The following is a 16,016-nucleotide window of genomic DNA, read 5'->3' as shown; positions in this document are numbered from 1 at the left end:
ATTGGGTTAACGTTTTAATAACTTTGGTGATTTTCCCAATACAGACCCTGATTTCTTTGACAGAGTATATAAAACGCAACACTTTTTTCAAAATTTTGTAATTTCTAACATGAGTTTTCTTACAATAACAATGTTACGATACCCTCAGAAGTTACTACTGACTGAGAGCTCTTTACCACCACCCTAAATGTCCCAGACTAGTATAATCTCTCCTTCTCTTCCAGGTATGATGTCCCTCTCATTTCTCGCTGCTCCATCTAGCATTTCTCATCACCCTCCTCCAAATTCCTATCTTTAATTTTGACTGTAATGAATAACATATAACAAAACTCATTAAAATTATATATAAAGTAAAAAATACTGATCCAAGGTTAAAAAGCATTTAAGTCTTCCCTATGTAATAAAAAAAGGGACTTTAAAAAGCTGTTTTAAATGTTAGGGGGAGGAGGAGGTATTTGCTTTCTCTTAGGTTCTTAGAACATATTTGACTTCTAAATAAACCAGATGAAAGTTTACTAAAAAATCTAATTTTTCAAAACTCACCTAAAGATAATACAAAACTAGACTCTTCAATGAAGTCTATACCAGAACTTATTCTTTTGCCTGCTCTGGCTATAACAACCCGTTGAAACATCGGACGACTTGTGAGCTGCTTGAATTGATATTTCCAATTCAAACTGGAAGGCTGGATGAAGGATTTGTAATGGAACTTCGGTGCCAATTCAGTCTGGTCTTTCCATGTAGAGACAAATTCAGACTGATCTACTATAGCAAATCCAATGTTCCATAAGTCACAGAGGCTATGTCATAAGTGAGAAAGGATGATCAAACGCGGTATTGGTGAGCTAACACAAGAATGATTCTTTTAACCTTGTGAGAGAGAAATTGAAACTGAAAAGGCTTAGCATTGCAAAAGCTCTGCCTCCTGAAGATAGGTTCATAAAATTCCTTCTAATAAGTCAAGCAGAGAAAGACAACTATCATATGATTTCTCTCATCTATGGAACATAAGAACTAGAATGATCAGTAGGGGAAGAAAGGGATAAAGAAAGGGGGGGTAATCAGAAGGGGGATTGAAACATGAGAGACTATGGACTCTGGGAAACAAACTGAGGGCTACAGAGGGGAGGGGGGTGGGGGAATGGGATAGGCCGGTGATGGGTAGTAAGGAGGGCACGTATTGCATGGTGCACTGGGTGTTATACACAACTAATGAATCATCGAGCCTTACATCGAAAACCGGGGATGTACTGTATGGTGACTAACATAATATAATAAAAAAATCATTATTAATAAAAAAATAAATAAAAAATAAAATAAAATTCCTTCTATAATTCTCCTTTTCTTTAGTTAACTAAATAAAGGAATAGCCTCCAAAAGTCATATTTCTTGCTTAATTATGACTCTTTTATCAGTGTGGGTACTTCCTTGTAAATATGTATAAATTAGAAATAAAGAAAACAAAACTACTCTGTAGTGAGAATAGCGCACTACACAAAAAGTAATACTTCTAATTCTTTTTTGAGAACAAAATCCATATGCATCATTAAAATCTGATTAATGAAGTAACTCGATGGATTGAGCTCTGGTCTTGAAGATTAAAAACTCAGAGTTTCAGCTCTCAAGTAATGGCAAAGATGGATAAATAGATGAAAAGTAGAAAGACACATTAAAATATCTTAGAACATAGGACATGCATGAACTACATATGATTTGAATATCAAATTCCCAGTATTTTCTCAGCTCATCTTTAAATACAAAAATTTTAATCATTAATCAAGTAGAGACCAAATTAAGTTCTGTGTTCAATCAAGAAGAGCAAGCTAGACAGCTGCATCTTTCTGTTTGCCATTATTGTCAATGAGTTGGGACTTTGTTTTATAATTACAGTCTTAATAGGATGTCAAGATGTTATGTAACAAACGAAACATCAGTCAACCAGAAAGCAACAGGGCACTTGTTAAACGTGAACTGTGCGATCCCGGATCAAGTCCACTGTGTTAAGGAGGAGGAGGGGCGCTGAGGAAGAACTGTCCACACGTGCCTTTGGTAAGGTCACCCCAATTTCACAGACACATCTGTCCGCCACCAGCTTCTTAATTAGAGACATTACTCTTTAACTCACAAATCTGCTCCCACACACCACAAACAATTTCAGCAGAGGAGAAAGTTCGAGATGAACAGAAAAGACTTTTGGAAATGCTCACTATTTAAATACATGGTTATTATTGTTTTTCTCATGTTTTAAGCCCCTAAAAGGCATGCATTTTAGGAAATTTAAGTTTTATTCTGCCAAATGCCCAAATCACATCTGGCTTTGCAAATGAAATGAACACCTTGCATTGTATCCAGAAAGCAACAGGAAGTCAATGTAAACTGAACAAAAGGTAATGTGTTCCATATAGACAGAAGATTTTAAATGCCTATTTCGTAAGAGCACCTGTATTCACTGCATCAAATAAATGGTGGTCAGTAAGATACTTTTATCTATGCTAATTATTATTTCTAATTCTTAAATTCTGTGCAAGAGCAAGGAATCTTTAATAGGCTACTTTATACTTCGATTATATAATTGTTGGCATATGAGAAAAAGCATCTGGCTTGCAAACAATGTTGGATTTATTGCTCTGATTCATTTAAAAAGCCATAACACTCATGTTACATTCAGTGGAGCAAAGAGACAATATCTAAAGTTCTACCTCAGCTAAGAATGAGTGTACTGCCTTAATTAGTAGCTGCAAAGACTTCAGGAGAGATAGAGCTATATGTTTATTTCTTTTTCTAAGTAAATCTCATCAGGCAAAATTAGGTAATTCTATAAAAGTTAAGAGTGCTATCACAAGGGTTTGTGAATGGGGGGAGAAAAGAAATACTTTAATCTTTAATTCATTTTATAGGCAATTCAACAACATATTTCTATGACATCTACCATAAAACAGCAATAACTGCATTGTTCAAAGCTCTCAACCAGTGGTTGGGCTGCATACTGAAGTTGTTTGGGAACTTTACAAAACACTGATGCCTGGATTCCACCTCCATAGGCTCTGATGTAATTGGCTGGGGGAGGCAGACTGAGCATCGGTAGCCTTAAATGTTCCTCGGGTGATTCCAGTGCCCAGAGGGACCTGCCACTCTAAGCTTCAGACGACTCCTCAGCAATTCCAGTCTTCCCAGTCACCAAACAGGGATCTATTTGCAGTCCTCCCTATGGAGACAGCATGGTAGGAAGACATGCTGACCTCAGCTGTGTGCTCACTCTATGTTGTCAACACGAGAGACATCTGAATGGCAGCCAAAGCGAGCCCCTTAACAAACAGGGAGGCTTGGACATCCTGCTCACTTTAGGCTTCATACCCCCACCAAATGCTCAGACTTCCACCAGGCAATCCAAATCAGATCCTTGTCCTTTTTCTTCTGTAAATCTGTAAAGTGGGGTTACATGAGGGTTAGAGCAAATGTGCAGACAGCAAAGGTGTGGGAAAGGTGATCAATCATTGACGACGGTTTTGTCACCCCGGCAATTTGCAGCCTCAGGATGAATGCCACACAGGAATAAATGCCAAACAGAAGCAAATTCACCTGTGGGAGTGTGGGACAGGGAGACCCCGTTACCCTCTTAATCTTCTAGAAATCCCTTAAGAGATGACAGGGAAGACACTTCAGCAAGGCCTAAAGGAAGCTCCTTGCCCACACGTGGGTCTGGGACTCCCTGCAACATCCTGTAAGAAAGGGGGGTGAGGGGCTGACAGGCCTCCCAAGTCAGGGGTGTGGGCTCAGGCAGTGTTCTCCATTCACAAGCCATTTCAAGCAGTCGAGTGTCTGGGCAGGTAGCTGTGTTTCGTGTGTTCATACTGAATTCCATTCCTAATAGAGAGTTACTTGGAAGTAGCAGAAGCCAAGGCATTCCATATGGTAAAAGCTTAACACAAAATAAGGTCTCTAAGGAAGTATCAGAAGAAAAGGAATGGCAATCTTTAAAATGATGTATAGAACACATGAATGGCTGGCAATCACAGGTGCTCAATAAGTATTTGTTGAATTAATGAATAAATTTGTTCTATGCCAGATGTGATCCCTAGGCCAAATTTCATACCCTTTCCCCAAGAGTAAAAAAACAATCCTGAAAGAACTGTTAAGAAATATAAATCCTGGGGGGCGCCTGGGGGGCGCAGTTGTTAAGTGTCTGCCTTCCGCTCAGGGTGTGATCCCAGGGTCCTGGGATCGAGCCCCACATGAGGCTCCTCCTGCTTCTTCCTCTCCCACTCCTCCTGCTTATGTTCCCTCTCTCGCTGGCTGTCTCTCTCTGCCAAATAAATAAATAAAAAATCTTTAAAAAAAAAATATGGGGCGCCTGGGTGGCACAGCGGTTAAAGCATCTGCCTTCGGCTCAGGGCGTGATTCCGGCGTTATGGGATCGAGCCCCACATCAGGCTCCTCCGCTATGAGCCTGCTTCTTCCTCTCCCACTCCCCCTGCTTGTGTTCCCTCTCTCGCTGACTGTCTCTCTCTGTCAAATAAATAAATAAAAAATCTTTAAAAAAAAATATGGGGCGCCTGGGTGGCACAGCGGTTAAGCGGCTGCCTTCGGCTCAGGGCGTGATTCCGGCGTTATGGGATCGAGCCCCACATCAGGCTCCTCCGCTATGAGCCTGCTTCTTCCTCTCCCACTCCCCCTGCTTGTGTTCCCTCTCTCGCTGGCTGTCTCTATCTCTGTCGAATAAATAAATAAAATCTTTAAAAATATATATATATATATATGTGTGTGTGTGTGTCTGTGTGTGTGTGTGTGTATATATATATATAAATCCTGGGAATTCATTTCTCTTCTGCTAATTGGTATCAGTGATAAGGACTATTAACTTAAAATATGCCTATTTTCTATGACGATAATTTAATAATCCATCATTCATATTAAATTACCTGGACGCAAAGTAAGAAACCTAGCAGTTACAAGATTAAAGAGTTACAAGATACACTATATGAGTGGTAATAATTTTACTTAAGACAGACTTCTTTTCATTTAATTGGTACCTATGTCTAAATATCAAGAAAAATAATTCCAGCTTGAAGGCAAGTGACAATATATCATTTTTGTGTATTCTCTCAAGAAAAAAGAAAATAAACAAACCACCAGTAAGCACAAGGCAAGTAAAAAAAGTTTAACCTGAGAATTAGCTATCCAAATGTATTAGCCTTTGACTATTTTATGTCACTGGCAATATCATTTCTTCATGACAGGACTCATTTAGTGACACTACAATTCCCATTAATTGAGGATTTTACAAGAAAACTTGAACTAGTAATTAGTTGGCATGAATCCTGCTGCATTACCATATATACTTTGTGACCAAATTTTAATAGGACCATCTCATTTGTATTCACACAATGCTGTTAGACCAATTATTTTTTATATGTTGCCTTAAAATAAATCTACTTTACTTTTCACATTAGAAACTTTCCCTGGATTACAAATATGCAGGAAAAAAATTTTTAATAAAAACAAACTAGGTAGCTAATCCCATCTTGAGTCACACCTCAATCTATCTCAAGATATGCACCTTTCATTATTACTAAATAATTAGTTTCTGAAACTCCAGTACTCAGTGTTGGATGAACAGTAAAACACACACACACACACACACACACACACACACACACACACACACACACTCTTACCAAAATCCAAAGATTCTGAATTATAAAGAAAATGGCAAAAATATATATCTAATATACTAATAGTAATAGAGAATTTTATAATCAATTTTCAATGGGGCAGCAACTATTTATTGAAGACAAAAATCATACCAAACTTTCCATGACAAACTCAACTATTTATAGCCAAAATGATGCTTGTTAAGTTATAACCGAAGAAATAAATATTTTGAATTAAGTGTGTAGATTATTTGATGTCCTAGCTGATAAAGTACTCCACTATATAGACAATAATACTGGCTTCCCGCCCAACCACCATCCCTGCACTTCAACATCCCAGGCTTGAACTGACTCTCAGAACCTTGATTTTGATCACTCTGCCCAAGGCCCCTGTTCTTAAGGAAAGGCTATTGTCAAATCTGCCAGCCCCAACTTACCCTAAGGCAGCAAATGGTTAGGGCCCTTGCTACCCACGGTGGTCTCCCTCACAATGACTGATTTATAATGGGCCTGTGACACAATCCTGGTGACTGAAAGGGCTTGGTGGCTCTACAGGAAGTTCATGAGAAGGCCTTACACACACAGGCCCTTAAATGGGGACATTGACTCTTGTGAGCCTCTGGTCATTTTCTGTGTGAGCCACCCTGAAACCTTGAGGAGAGTGTGTGTAGGGGCACAAGCCCAAGCTGGCAGGCTAAGGAGGCAAGAATGGGAAAATGGGTGAAACGTAGGTTTTTGATGATGCTACTGAGGCCCCCAGCTAACAATCCCTAGAATTACTCTACTTGAAGGATTCTTGTTTTGTAGATAATAAATTTCCTTTCTGCTTAAGGCATTTTCAGTTGTTTTTCCACTACCTATAGCTGAAAGCATCCTAACTCATGACCACTGTAATGGGCTTCAAAAAATCATCCCGTGATCATACAATATGATTATATATTATGCCATAAACTAATCCTTAATTCAAAAGAACAAATTATAGAGATCAGATTCTCTGAAGATAATGTAATAAAAACTGAAATTCGTGACAAAAATAGCCAAATGAGAGGGAAAAAATTTTAATTCTCGTCAAAAATGAAATCACTTGTCAAAGCAGCTACAGAAGCAATTGCAAAATCTTTAGAAAATAATGATAGTAAGAATGTTACACTCCAGAAAAGAGAGAAAAGATAGGAAAAGAAAAAAGAAATAACGCCAGATTTATAATCAAAAGAGCATAAAATTGAGGAGATGAGAAGTAGTTAACAAATTAATCATTTAAAGATATCAGAAAGCAAACAGCAATAAACAAAATAAAGAAAGACAAAAAATGAAAACATGAATCTGGAAAAGAGCTGAGAGAGCTGAGTGTCTTTGAAGAGAGCAGGGAAGACATGCTTTTAGCTTGTCTGATGAACAATTAGATAAAACACAATGTGCAACAGTACAAGTAAGCAAAATGTATAACCTCAGAAACGGATACTACAAAAATTTTAAAGGACATTACATTCAGTTAACAGTATGAAATCTGAATACTTTACCCTTTTCTCATTACTGTGCCCTAAGGGGACTTTCCTAATCAATATCCTGCCCTTGAAATTAAATGCTAAGGAATAAGATTTTTGTTGGGTTGGGGTCAGCTCTGGAGGGCCATAGGCATTGTAATCTCTAAGAATTTTTTGTTCGTTTTGCCTCCTCTGGAACCCAAACCAATTTTCATAATATTGTCCTTGTTGAGAATACACACATTAATACTAAGAATAATGTTTTAGAAAAATAAGGACTTTCCAACTGATTCAAGAGAGGAAATACAAGAAATACAAAAAACAATGGGTAAAGTTGTGAGAGTTTTCAAGAAATTACTCCCAAAAAGATTGACACAAATGATATTACATATAGATAGTATCTAAACTTCCAATTCTCATAATCCTTATGCTAGACCAGGAGTCGGTAGACAGAGCGGCAGGCCAATCTTGGCCTGCCACACGTTCTTACACGGCTTTCCTGGAACACAGCCTCACTCTACCTTTCACACACAACAGCAAAGGCGAGTAGCTGTGACGGATAACATCCCACTCACAAAACCTAAAATATTTATTATCTGGCCCTTTACAAGAAAAACTGTAGACCATAAAAAGATAGCTCATGCAACATTTTCAATGCAAATATAACCTTTATGCCCTTAATACAACAGTTTTAATACACATGCAAGATAAAAACAAGTTGACAGAGGATAAGACAGTTAAGAGAGGCAGAATATAATGTACATTCTTATCAAACACATGTGGAATGTTCACAAAAATTACCAAATATTAGGCCAAAAGAATATATTCACAAACTCAAAAAAACGGAAATCATATTAACCTTTTTAAATGAATGCAGTGAGTTAAAGTTAAAACATAATTACAAAAAGTGCTATCTCCATATTTACCTACTTAGCCATAAAACCTTATGTATAAATGTGTTTGGGAATAAAGGGGGGGGGAGAAAAGAAAAATTTGCATTTCCTTTACACATAAATACTAGTTAGAGCTTACAGAATGAAGACTGGGAAACAGTCTGAGCAGGGTCAAAAAAAATTCACAGCATAAGATTTATATACTAGAAAACATAAGACACTGAAAAGAAGTAAAGTTTTTAACTCAGAAAATGACTTTTAAAAAATGATCACAAATAAATCCAAAGAAGAAAGTAGAATAAATCATTAAAGACAAAAGAAAAAATAAATTAGGAAACAAAATAAAAATACCAGGACATATGAAATCCAGGTGCTTTGAAATGATCAAGGAAACTGGCAAAGTTTTGCAAATCAGATTAAGAAAAAAGAAAGTTCAAATCACAGTAGAAATGAAAAAGGGAAAAAAAATAACCTCAGATTTGAAAAAGATTATTTTCCACCATAAAATTTTAATTTTGAAAACCAGGCAGGATGGATAAAATATTAGAAAAATGTACTAAAAACTTCATAAAATAAAACCATGAACAGACCAAATAATCACAAACAAAATTAAGATGACAGGTAATGTTTTAACTATAAAAAAAAAAAAAAAGAAAGAAAGAAAAAGGAAAGAAAGAAAGAAAAAGAAAAAGCACTAAGTTCAGATGGTTTTTGGAAGTTTTCGAAATCTTCAGGAAATAGATAATTCCTACTATAGTATAGAACTGCCTAGGACAAAGAAAAAGAATTTTTTTTTAAAAAAGCTACCTAACATTTTAAGAGACCAACATAACTAGACTCATCAACAGGATGAAAACAGAAACTTAGATGGAAATAGCATTTATGAACATGGAAGTAACATTTTTAAACAATGTATGATTTTGAAGTATAAAAGCCAGCCAGGTGTTGTAACTGTGTGGGGTTTATCCAAGGCACATACATATAGTCAATGATAAAAGAGGGAAAAGGAAAAATGTGCTAATGATTTTACTATATTAATGTATTAAAGGAGAAAAAAAAATCCTAAGTTTATCAAGTAGAGGCAGGAATATCATCGATAATATTCAACTCCAATTACTAACAAAAATGCTTAGCAAAACCAGATAAAGGGTATATACCAGAAATTCAGAGAAAATTTTACATTTATTGGTAAAATATTAGAAGCATTCATTAAAAGAAAGAGTAAAACAAGGAGATATACTCTACTTGCTACAAACCTACTCATTGGGTATTGCAATAAAATAAACAAAAATTTAGAGCTATAAATATTGGAAAAGGCAAGATTACCATAATTCACAAATAATATGATAATTCACCTATAAAATCAGAGGTAATCAACAGAAAAAAAAAAGAAATTTTGGCAAGTGGGCCACATACAAAGTCAACACAAAAATCAATAGCTTTCTTACACCTCCAAAATAGCCAATTTAAGAATCTAATAGAAAAAAGCAACATAAACACTAAAGTGGGTATAAAACTAAAAGAAATGTTCGAGATCTTTATGAAGACAACTATAAAACTTTACTGAAGAACATAAAAGAAGCCTGGAAAATGAAAAGATACACTTTGTTCAAGAATGGTGAGACTCAATATTGTAAAGGTGTCCGTCCGTTTTTAACAAATTCATTGATAAACGTAATCCCTATCCCTACCAAAATTTCAACTTGATTTTTCAGCAACTTGACAAGCTAATCCCAAAACTTACAGAAAATAAACGATATGTAAGAAAATATTTCAAAAAACCTTGAAAGAGTATGAGCTAGACAAAACAATACAAAAGCAACACAGCGCTGTCTTAAGTAATATGGTGTGATATTAATAAAGAAAGAATTAAAAAGCCTCAAACCCATCAAACATCATCATTGTTGCCTAGGTCTTCATTGTAGCTAACCTTCACTTGGCACTTACGTCAGAAACACGTCTAAGTTTATTACGTAGATAAGCTCATTTAATTCCCACAACAATCCGTGAAACTAGTTATTTTCATTACCCCACTTTACAACTGAGAAAACTAATACACAGAGAGGCTAAGTAACTGTCTAAGGTCCCATAACTAGTGCTCTGCAGATCGTGCATTCAAGCCCAGTACCTCTGCTCATAGTAACCACCATATTATCCTGGGACAGCTCAAGGAGTTTGAGAAATAAAAGAGGTAAAATTGCCAATCAATGGACACGCTGAATATTGTCACATACCTCTCTACGCTCTTCTGCTCTCTGCTCTGTACTCCAGGAGGCTGACCTATTGGGACTACACAGTTGGCTCCTGTGACTTCCAGCTGGTTTTATCCAATGCGGAACAAGGGTAAAGAATTAGGTCAAGGGACTTGTTCTGAATCCTACCTGCCCCCAAACCCCCATCCCCTTTCTATACTGTTGCCACTTTCTATATGGTTGCCACTAGGCTCATGACATCCCTGGACAAAATGCCACAGCTCCTATCAGATGGCCTTTCCACTCAGCTTTCTGGACATCTATTTTCCTCTTTCATGGCCTTATCACTTAGAGCCTCATGGTGGAAAAAGCAGTTGTCACCTACTTCACAGAAGGACAGAGTTCTTTTCCATTTCCCTAAACTGCCACACATTGTGAAAGACCCTTTATTAAACTCTTCTCAAATTATCCCTGTTTGCTTGTACCATCTGTTTTCTGCCAGGACCTAACTGATGCACTAAGGATCAGTTAATCAATCAGCTATCCTTTTAGGCAAATGAATGGTTAAAGCCCTCCTTCATAATACTCACAAGAAATATTCTAGACAAATTGAAGATCAATATACTCAAAGTGAAACTTTATAAATATAATAGAAGGTATAGGAAAGTATTTCATAACCTTGAGTGAGGATTCCTTCTTCAAAAGACACAAAACTTAAATCACATGAGAGAAAAACTTAATGAATTTAAAGACATCAAGATTTTTAATTTTGTGTGACAAAAAACAAGCCAACAGCTTTGGCAGGGAGAATTTGTACTATGAGAAAGGATGACCAATTAAAGCACGTGAAGAATGTCAAAACACCTACGGGAACGATAAACCACACAGCAGTTAAGTGAAAGGACAGGTTCTCCTAAACATACTGTAAAGCTCCAGTAATAAAACATATATTACTGGAGTTTGAAAAGGTAGTGGTTTCATCTTACAGACAAATGACAGATCAGACACCCTAAACTACGTAACTACTGAAAACAATTAAAAACATTAGATGAAATATTTCAAAGAAAAGTATTCTAAAATGTATTTCTGATCAGGCAAGAGCTTAAGAAATTGGCGGGGGAAAATGTGGAAGCTGGACTTAAGGGCAGTGCGTTTTCACGATCTCTGAATTCCAGTGCCCTGGAGCTCTGGGTTGAGTATCAGAAACAGGCAATGAAGTCTATGGTCTCTACGGACTGGGAAGCTCAAAAAAGACTTCCGAATTAAGTTTGAATCCCAAAGTCCTTTGATCAGGGCAAAAAGGTGAGGGAGAAATAAATCCCTGTGTAGAAGAGAAAAGCAAAGGAACAAGTCTGATTTACTGGAGTAGAAGGGAAAGCCCATCCCTGAGAATTTATAACCACCAGGGGGCCTCACACATGTCTGCAGCCCAGATTCCAGCTACATTACCGGGAAGTCCAAAAACAGCCTGCAGCAAAGAATTTTTAAATGTAGCTCTCAGGTAGCTGTGGCCCTGGGCAACTGGCAAAAGCAAATGCAAATCCCCTCAAGAGGACGGCCTCTTCAATTCAGTATGCAAAGCATTACTGAAGGCAGCCAAACAGGTAAAGGATTAGCAAGCAATTCACACAAGATAAAATATACATAATCAATAAACAGAGAACACAGAAAAAAAAACATGAATAATCTCACCCTTGCTAACCAAAGACATGCAAATGAAAACAATAATCAAATACCATTCCACTCACTTTTTGGGCAAAATTTGTGAATCTCATAATATTAGGCGCTAACTAAGTTGTGGGGAAACTAGATTCTCACACATTGCTAACTCATTTATTATTCAACAAATATTTACTGTGCTCCTAATATGTACTTGGTATTATTTTAGTGAAAACACCAAGTCTGTTTAGTTTGTATTCTAGTAGCCAGAGCCAAACAACAAATAAATAAGTATATGTTAAGGGGAGAGAGAACGGTGGAGAGTTAAAGGCTGCGAAGAAAAATAAATCAGGGTAAGTATACAGAGCAAACTTTTTCTGTAAATGACCAGATAGTAAGTATTTTAGGCTGCACAGGCCAAATGGTCTCAGTCAAAACTATTTAACTCTGCCAATGTAGCAAAACAGTGGCCACACAAAAATACGCAAATAAGTATGACTATGTTCCAATAAAACTTTATTTACAAGAAACTGCCCAGGGCCAGATAAGGCCCTCAAACTACAGTCTGTCAACCCCTATTACAGAATGAAGAGCAAATAATTTGTTTTTTCGTCTTTTTGAACTATGGTGAAAGTTTAAAATATAAAGAAAAGTACAAAAAATAGCTTAGCAATTACCTGTATACCCAACACCCAAGTTTAATATGAACATTTTGCTATATTCATCTTTTCAATACTTTGTTGGATTATTTCCAAGTAAATGCTAGACATCATGATGGGGCCTCATACATACTCAGCATACATCTTCTGGAAATAAGGATATTTTTCTATATAATCACACTATTGTCACAGATAACAAAATTAACAGGAATTCCTTACTTTCATCCTATCCTCAGTCCATATTCAAATTTCTACAAATATCTAAAAAAATTACAGCTGGTTTGTTTGAATCAGGACCCAACCAAGAGCAACACACTGCATTTGGTTATGAGTTCACTCTGAAGTGAGTTTTAATCTTCACACACATGAACTCACAATAAAAATGATAACATATAAGGAAAGAAAGCATCACAGGAAGGATCAGTGGAAAAAGCAAACATAATCAGACTCAAAAAAAAAAAAAACAACTTAAGACATAATGTTCAGATACAGAACATGAGGTACGGTATTCAGTATGTTTTTAAAAGTAACAGGCAATCAAAGCCACAGAGAATACATTTTCTAAAAATAAAAAAATATATAGAATCACCTAAACAGCAAATTAGATACAGCTTCCAGGAGAGAATTTGTGAGCCAGGAGTTGGGAAGAGTAAGTTACCTAGAATGCAACATAAAACAACCAGCAGCAAGACACATATAACAGCACCCCAGAAGAAAATGATAGAGGGAAAAAACAGAAACTGCAAATCTTCCAGAGTTGATGACAGACATAAATCCTCAGATGTGGGAAGTATAATGAATCTCAATACAATCAAGATAATTATGAAGAATTCACACCTACACACATTATCATGAAACTACAAAACACCAAAGACAAACAGACCATCTTAGGAAGAGAACTCAATTCACTGAGAACTTCTCAATGGCAATAGTGGAAGCCCAAAGACAAAAGACAACTTTATGATGCAGACAGAAAGTAACTGTTAGTCAAAAACAACAACAAAAACCCAGAATGATGCTCTGAAATGCAAGACAAAAAGCTGGGTTAAGAAAATAGTAAACATGATTAACTCTAAACAAATATAACCACATAAAATAACAATAATAATGATATTGCATTTGGGGTTTATAAAAAATGAGAACTAAATATACTAGAAAATAAGAATGTGGAAAAGAAATGACAAGATTTAAAATCATTTAGTGGTCCTTGGAGTGTTAGGGAGAAGTCTTTAGATTCTAAGTATGCATGTTAAACCATTAAGAATAACTACAAAAATAACAGAAATATAATCTATTAAATCCAAAATAGTGGAAGAAAACTGAAAAAGGAGGAAATTTTTAAAAGCCAAAGTGAGGCAAAATAAAATGGTAGAAATAATTCCAAATATATATATAAATCATATCATTTTGAGTTCTCTAATTAAAAAGTACTGTCAAACTGTAAAAAAAAAAAATTCATAATCTACAAACACAATGATTACAAAAGGATTATTCACCATGACCAAGTGGGATTTACCTATGGGCTGCAAGGCTGATTCAACATCTGCAAATCAATCAATGTCATACACTACATAAATCAAAGAAAGGACAAGAACTATATGATCCTCTCAATAGATGCAAAGAAAGCATTTGACAAAGTACAGCATTCTTTCTTGATTAAAACTCTTCACAGTGTAGGGATAGAGGGAACACACCTCAATATCATAAAAGCCATACATGAAAAGCTCACAGAGAATATCATTCTCAATGGGGAAAAACTGAGAGCTTTTCCCCTAAGGTCAGGAACACGACAGGGATGTCCACTCTCACCACTGCTGTTCAACATAGTACTAGAAGTCCCAGACTCACAATCAGACAACAGAAACAAATAAAAGGCATCTGAATCAGCAAAGAAGAAATCAAACTTTCACCCTTTGCAGATGACATGACACTGTATGTGGAAAACCTAAAAGACTCCACCCCAAAATTGCTAGAACTCATACAGGAATTCAGCAAAGTGGCAGGATATAAAATCAATGCACAGAAATCAGTTGCATTTCTATATACTAACAATGAGACAGAAGAAAGAGAAATTAAGGAGTCAATCCCATTTACAATTGCAACCAAAACCATAAGATACCTAGGAATAAACCTAACCAAAAAGGCAAAGGATCTGTACTCAGAAAACTATACAACACTCATGAAAGAAATTGAGGAAGACACAAAAAATGGAAAAACATTCCATGCTCATGGATTGGAAGAACAAATAATGTTAAAATGTCTATGCTACCTACAGCAATCTACACATTCAATGCAATCCCTATCAAAATGCCATCACTTTTTCCACAGAGCTGGAACAAATCATTCTAAAATTTGTATGGAACCAGAAAAGATCCCAAATAGCCAAAGGAATGTTGAAAAAGAAAACCAAAGCTGATGGCATCACAATTCTGGACTTCAAGCTCTATTATAAAGCTGTAAACATGAAGACAGTATGGTACTGGCACAAAACCAGACACATAGATCAATGGATCAGAATAAAAAACCCGGAAATGGACCCTCAACTCTATGGTCAACTAATCTCCGACAAAGCAGGAAAGAATATCCAGTGGACAAAAGAGTCTCTTCAACAAATGATGTTGGGAAAATTGGACAGCCACATGCAGAAGAATGAAACTGGACCATTTCCTTATGCCATAACACAAAATAAACTTAAAATGGATGAAAGACCTAAATATGAGATGGGAATCCATCAAAATCCTAGATGAGAACATAAGCAGCAATCTCTATGACCTTGGCCGCAGCGACTTCTTGCTAGACACTTCTCCAAAGGCAAAGGAAACAAAAACAAAAATGAACTATTGGGACCTCATCAAGATAAAAAGCTTTTGTATGGCAAAGGAAATGGTCAACAAAATCAAAAGACAACTGACATAATGGGAGAAGATATTTGCAAATGACATATCAGATAAAGGGCTAGTATCCAAAATCTATGAAGAACTTACCAAACTCAACACCCAAAGAACAAATAATCCAATCAAGAAACTGGCAGAAGATGTGAACAGATATTTTTCCAAAGAAAACATCCAAATGGCCAACAGACACGTGAAAAAATGCTGAACATCCCTCAGCATCAGGGAAATACACATCAAAACCACAGCGCGATACCACCTCACGCCAGTCAGAATAGCTAAAAGTAACAAGTCAGGAAATGACAGATGTTGGTGAAGATGCGGAGAAAAGGGAACCCTCTTACACTGTTGGTGGGAATGCAAGGTGGTAGAGCCACTCTGGGAAACAGGATGGAGGTTCCTCAGAAAGTTGAAAATAGAACAGCTCTATAACCCAGCAACTGTACTGTGAGGAATTTACCCCAAAGATGAATGTAGTGATCTGAAGGGGTACCTGCACCCCAATGTTTATAGCAGCAACGTCCACAATGGCCAAACTATGGAAAGAGCACAGATATCCATCGATTGATGAACGGATAAAGATGTGG

General features: G+C 36.5%; 1 protein-coding gene across 2 annotated transcripts in view; it reads right to left on the bottom strand.

The window, feature by feature from the left end:
* The window catches only part of SDK1 (sidekick cell adhesion molecule 1), an 875,077-nt gene that overhangs the window by 646,168 nt on the left and 212,893 nt on the right, over window positions 1–16,016 (bottom strand). The window lies entirely within an intron of this gene.

Source organism: Ursus americanus, chromosome 2 (assembly GCF_024610735.1).
Source record: "Ursus americanus isolate L20-20 chromosome 2, mUrsAme1.1.p, whole genome shotgun sequence".
NCBI classification, from domain to species: Eukaryota; Metazoa; Chordata; class Mammalia; order Carnivora; family Ursidae; genus Ursus; species Ursus americanus.
The sequence above is the reverse complement of the archived record's forward strand: the minus strand, read 5'-3'. Positions and strand labels throughout refer to the sequence as shown.